Here is a 6,937-nt window from a genome sequence, read left to right on the forward strand (position 1 = left end):
TAAAACATTTCCACTTTGGTTTTTTACTTGAGAATTTGTGAAAGCATGGACTAGTATAATCCCTTTTGGGTGACCCTGCTGGGTCAGATCAGCCCAATTAGTTGACTCCTCTTCTCAAGCTGATTTGAAAACGTTGACTTTGAAGTAGGAGAGAAAAGTTAAAAGGAAAATACCTTCAGGGAAAGAGTTCTTAGGAACCAAATAGGCCTTGTTATCAATAAAATTTGAAATCCTCTTTAGATGGTTTTATTTCATTCTTGCAAGAATGGGCACACACTGCAAGAAGTGGCACATGCACCCCCTTGTTGTAGTAACCCTTCTTTTATTCCAACTCAGAATAGTCTTTCTTCTGTTACTCATTGGCTGAGGACTAGGAAGTGCAGTCTTCCCAGAAGAATTCTACCTAAGAACCCCTTAGTAAGCATTGGGCTCACTTTCAGGTTACTGTTTTCCCTCATTGCTGACTCCAGCTGTTAACCTATTCTGTTCCAGCTGCCCCTTTGCCCATTCCCCATTTCCTTATTCCTGTGCAGTTCATTACCTTGTTTGAGAAGAGCCACATCCTGCTATTTTTTATAATTCCCTCCTGTTTTTATTTCCTGTGAATGTTGCTCTTCTCGTTCACTTGACACCTCTTTTCCAATTTCTACAATATTCGAGGACAAAGTTCCTCCTTCTCTAGATAACTATCTTAAATATAATTGAGTGTAACTGGAAAGAAACCAATTTAGTGAGAGTATTTAGGAGACAGAAACCAAAAATCAAGTGAAGAAATATTATCCATAATGGAATCAGGAAGGGTCCAGGATGGAGAATAAACAGGAGCTCCATGAGGATCCTGAGTTTTCAGGCATTATTCTGACTTGTAGTGTGTGCCCACAAGGTGGTATGGATCCCAAGGAGAACCTTCAAGAAATTTTGACAGCATAGATTAGATGATGAACTGACAAATGAGTGAACCTCTCACCTCCCTTTTGTTTAGCTTTATTTCAGTTAGGGCTGTGATGGCGAATCTATGACACACGTGTCTGTACTGACATGTATAGCCATTTTGATGACACAACGCTGCATGTGGCCACATACAGAGAAGTATGGGGCCACATGCCAAGAAGGACATTTTTTTCTCAAAGTGACACACCACCCAAGTTATGCTGTTTTTTGGCAAATTTTGACATACCAGGCTCAAAACCTTTTTAAAATAATAAATTTATGTTCTAAATCCCTCCTGATTAGAGAACTGTAAATAAAAACAACTCTGAGGTACCACCTCACACCTAGAAGATTGGCCAATATGGCAGCAAAGTAAAGTGATAAATGTTGGAGAGGATGTGGCAAAATTAGGACACTAATGCATTGCTGGTAGAGTTGTGAATTAATCCAATTATTCTAGAGAACAATTTGGAACTATGCCCAAAGGGCTTTAAAAGAATGCTTGTCCTTTGACGTAGCCTTACCACTGCTTGATTTGTACCCCAAAGAAATAATAAAGAAAAAGACTTGTACAAAAATATTCATAGCTGTGCTCTTTGTGGTGGCAAAAAAATTGGAAAATTAAGGGGTGTCCATCAATTGGGGAATGACTGAATAAGTTGTGGTATCTGATAATAATGGGATACTATTGTGCTGAAAGGAATAAAGAGCTGTAGGAATTCCATGTGAACTGGAAAGACCTCCAGGAATTGATGCAGAATGAAAGAAGCAGAACCAAGAGAACGTTGTACACAGAGATTGATACACTGTGGAACAATCAACCATAATGGACTTTTCTACTAGTAGCAATGCAATGATCCAGGACAACACCAAAGAACTTATGAGAAATAATGTTATCTACATCCAGAGTAAAAACAATGGGAGTAGAAACACAGAATAAAATGCACCAGGAAGATGATTCTCCAAAGAAACAATAGAACATAGGAATCATATTTACCTTTTGGGGAACTCAAGGCATCAACCAGGCTTGTTGTAAACAGGCTAGGGAAAGAGACTGAAACCAGAGGCTGGAGTATCAGGGGATTGGTCTACTACTAAGGATACAAAAAAGATGGTTCCTGCACAGGTGTTAGTCTTCTTGGGAATGATCTCTGATACAATGGGGGGAAACTTCTAGGACAAAAGGGTACTTAATATTTCATTAGATCTGCTAGCCCCACCTAAGCTGACATCATCAAATACTTTAAGATCTATTGCTAAGTCTGAAATGGGTAAGTCTAGGACTTCCCTCAGGGTGAGCAAAATTGGGGTCTTCAGATTTCAAGTTAACAAGGATAAGATGAAAATTAATAATATTGTCAACTTTGAAAAACACAGTACCACCAAAGTAGTTAGAAAGAACTAGTCTTAAATCAGGTCAAGGGAGATGATGCTCTAATGGCCACCTCACTGGGTCATGCCCAATATACCACACAGAGACAAGCTCTAGGTCTCTGGGAACACTGTCTCCAGGAAAATTCACCTCAAGGATTTTCCAATTAACTGAAGAACTGGGGGTCCCATATTCAGCCTGGGAATTGAAGGAAATGAAACACACCCTGACTGGTTACAAGGAGGCTGGGATACCAGGATTGGCCTGAGAGAGGCTAAGAAAATAAAAAAGGGTACTTAAAGTTGGAGTATCCCTATCACTTCTATTCAGGATGCTTAATGTATGCTTAATTGTCCATTGTTCAATCTAAGACAAAAGTCAATCTAGGAGTTTCTTGAAGGTAAGTCCCCAAGAGACCAAGGTAAATTTGGGGGTTCCATAAAACGAGGTCATCATTTGCCCCTTTTTAGTCAGAGCAAGACCAAAACAAAAGTTCAAAGGGCAATGTGTCCAAGAGAGTCTGAGCCTCTATTACTAAAGGTAGAAGGGAGACAAGAGGCCCAAACATGGATAGTTGGCATCTGGGGGCACTCCCCATTTGTAGCAAAGCATTGACAGCCAGAAGACAGGCACTCTATCTTTGGAAAAATCTTTACAAAAGTTCACAAAGTCTGTCAGATATTTCAAGTCCTATGGGTCCTGATGCAGGCTCCAATGTCCTTCTTTTGTAGAAGCATTCTTCGCACAGACAGGTTCTTGGACCAGTTTCATTGCTAGAAAAGAAAACATGAGAACTCTATAACCAAATTCTCCAATAAGAACTGATTGACTCTTTGGAGATGTGTGTCAGTCACAGCAGACATTCAGTAGTTCGGGGCCAGACTGAAATGTTCTGTCAGTCCTTAAAAATTACTTGATACTGGTGCTAAGCACAATTTTCAAAGTAATTTCATTAGTTAGCTTTAACAACATCTTATTATTTCATTGAAAATCTCCTTATCCCAAGTAAAAATGTGAGCTACACTTTGCTAAGAAGATAGTTTTCCTAATAATACCGAAGTAGTTTATAATAAAAACAAAAATTTGAATAGATACAAACTAAATTATACTATAGAAATATAAAAGCAAAAACGTCACAGGTTTATCAAGGTTTGTACACCTAGAAATCACTCCACTCATCATTTGTGGAAAAGAAATAAAACAGGGGGCAGTTGGGTAGCCCAGTGGATTGAGAGTCAGCCCTAGAGATCCGAGGTCCTAGGTTCAAATTTGGCCTCCAACACTTCCCAGCTGTGTGACCCTGGGCAGGTCACTTTACCCCCATTGTTAGCCCTTACCACTCTTCTGCCTTGAAACCAGTACGCAGTATTGATTCCAAGACAGAAGGTAATGGTATTAAAAATAAATAAACAAATAAAACACCAACTAATACTAAAAAAAATTCTAATTGAATATCCTATTATAAAACTCCAAACAACATTAAAATTACTTTCATGAGAATTTGTTTCAAAATAATTTTTCAATTAAAATTCACAAATTCAAAAAAATTCAAAAATTAAAATACTTCTCACTTTACTTAAATTCTACATGATCATTTCCCCCTTTTGGAGAATGAGATGCTGAAGATCTAAAAACAGCATCTTTTCAATTCACTTTAACTGCTTATTTAATAATCATAACCATGGCCACATAGATCAGATATATGACTCATATTAACTATTATTTTAACATTTTTCAGATTTCTTTCACTTTTGTGCACTTTCAGGATATGCTTTCTCTCTACACGTGTTGATAATACCAAAGTAAAACACCACATCCCAATAAATGGATTTCTGTCTGGGGTAACAAGATCATAGGTCATTCTTTCTTACTGATGAGTAAATCTTGATATTCACCCACTTAATTGTTTGAATGGCTAACATTCTACATACCTGCCTCTTCAATTCCTATATATTTCAGCATTAGCCTATCTAGGAATTGTTGCCTTTCATGATTATAGAAAACTTGCCATAACAGGAGAAAAGAGGGACATAGCAAAAATAAGGGAGACGTGCTCCCTTGATTTGGACTATTAATGACAGATATGCATTGGCAATGATGCACAGTCATGTATAGGAACCTGACAGGTATAAAATTGAAGGTTCTATCGAGGGAATCCAGCCAAGTACTTTCTCATCTTTCCCATGATCCAGAACGATACCTGCAATCACCAGAAGCCATCCCATAGGACTGCTTCCATCACCTACCAATTTGCTCCATAGTATTCTTTCCAAATGCATACTCATATAAATCAACCTTAGATGGCAGTTCTCTCCAAACATATTTAGGGTTGAATATAACCATCTCCTGTTGTTAACAATTATATCCATAAAAACTATCAGGATCCACTGTTCTTTCCTAAATTTTTTCTGATATCACATTGAGAAATAATTACATTCTGCAATTCTGCATAGATATTGAATATATGATAAGTTATGAAAGCTTACAAAAGCACTCTGGAATTGTATTTTAAATCTCCAAATTAACAGATATTATATTAAACCTCATAACAAAATAAACATACCTGAATTGAAACTTTTCTAATTTGGTTAGTTGTAAGGACAAGTTTGTTCCTTTCTGACTTTTCTAGTTCTCAGGATAAAGTAACTGCCAATCTTAAAGGGGATTTTGCTCAGGGTAGACATCACTAGAATTCCAGGGGAAATAAAAAACGCCAGCTTCTGTACCTGGTTTAGGAAAAATAGAAAAGGCAATGAAAGGGAAAACAAAAAGGATACTTAGTCCACTTCAATAGTCTTCTACTTCTTTTTCCTGGTCAGCAGGATCTTTGAATCCCTGATGGACTGAGGAGACCACTCCAGAATTGGTCCTTTCTTTAGATGAGACAACCCTTTGTTTTAGGTAGGGCAAGGATTTTATGGAAGAACAAACTGAGATGGAGAAATGGGGTGGATCAACTTTTCCTATGCCACATAACAATCAACCACCAATCATTTATTAAGTACCTACTGTGTGCTAGGCACTGGCCATACAAAGACAAAGGTGAGGTAGTCTCTTTCCTGGAGAAGCTTTGATAGAGTTGGAGCCTGAACCCATATCCCATGGCTAACTTGAGAGATGATATTATTTCTACCACAAGAGACATATAGACAAAGATCTCTGAAAGACAGAGAAAATAAAATCTGGGAAAGGAAGGGCCTAGACAAAGGACTCCAAACCCAGCATCAAAGAATTTAAGAATTGGAAAGGACCTCAGAAGCCATCTAGTTCAACTCATACCTTCTATGAACATGACAATGCCTCTAAGTAACACCTAACCCTGAGATTAGGTAGGGACTCTAAAATTTCTGGAAGTGGCAGCAAAGGCTATTCCAACAGAGATATCCCAAGAGGTGTGAGGGAGAAAAGTGGGAACAAACCAGAATCTTTCTTCAAGGGTTGAGACCTATCTTCAGGTGGTACCGGATTTCTATTGACTGATCAGTACAGGATATGATTGAGAGTCTCTAGGTTCCTAGACACAGCTGACAGATGCCATGTGGTTTGGGGAGCATCTGGCGGCAAACCACAGGCTGGGGTTTCCCCTTCTTTGTATTTTTCTAGATTTCCCAAGAGAAAGTATCCCTAGAGTACTTAAGAGTTGGCTACTGACTCCTAGAAGGCAGAAGCCCTAGAGGATTACATTCACACGCATTGTGAATCCAAATGACTTAATCAACTGACTGGACCCAGGCTTTGGACTCTGGACACTAGATTCTAGGCTCAAGGCTGGGAACCCTGGATTCTAGACTGTGAAGTTTCGGTTCAAGGCTCTGGACCCTGAAACCTGAGTTTTCAGTTCTAAAACCATGGCCCTAAAACCTGAGGCTGGACAAAAATAGAAATCTGAGCCCTTCCCAACCTGGCCTTAACTTATCTTTCCAGTGTATACTACTCCCCCTCATGAACTCTGAGATCCATCAAATTGCCCTTAACCCTGGATGTATACACACACACACACACACACACACACACACACACACACACACACACACACACACATACACACCATGTCCCGAATGCCCTCTCTCCTCACCTTTGCCTTATTAGATTCTCTCACTTCCTTCAAGATGCAGCTTTGAGCATCACCCTCTACACAATTTCTTTCCTGACTCTTCCCTGCTCTCCACCAACTTCTCCTTGTCTCCCTCCCAAACTGGCTGGTATTTCTTTGTATTTGTTGTCTTTATTTTTATGTAGTACATCTTTCATATGGACTAGTCATCTCTCCCATTAGAAAGTCAGGACAAGGGCCAGCTAGGGGACTCAGTGGATTGAGAGTCAGACATAGTGACAGGAGGTCCTGGTTTCAAATCTAGCCTGACACTTCCTAGCTGTGTGATATCAGGCAAATCATTTAATCCCAATAGTTTAGTCTGGTCCTTACCCACTTTTCTGATTCCAAGGTGGAAAAGTGATGTGGGTAATACAATAGTTGGTTCCCAGATGGGAGGGAGAAAGGCAGGAAGGAAGGCAGGAATGGAAAGAAGGAAGGCAGGAAGGAAGGAAGGAAGGAAGGAAGGAAGGAAGGAAGGAAGGAACGGAAGGAAGGAAGGAAGGAAGGAAGGAAGGAAGGAAGGAAGGGAAGGAAGGAAG

The sequence above is a fragment of the Monodelphis domestica genome, chromosome 3 (genome assembly GCF_027887165.1).
Source record: "Monodelphis domestica isolate mMonDom1 chromosome 3, mMonDom1.pri, whole genome shotgun sequence".
NCBI classification, from domain to species: domain Eukaryota; kingdom Metazoa; phylum Chordata; class Mammalia; order Didelphimorphia; family Didelphidae; genus Monodelphis; species Monodelphis domestica.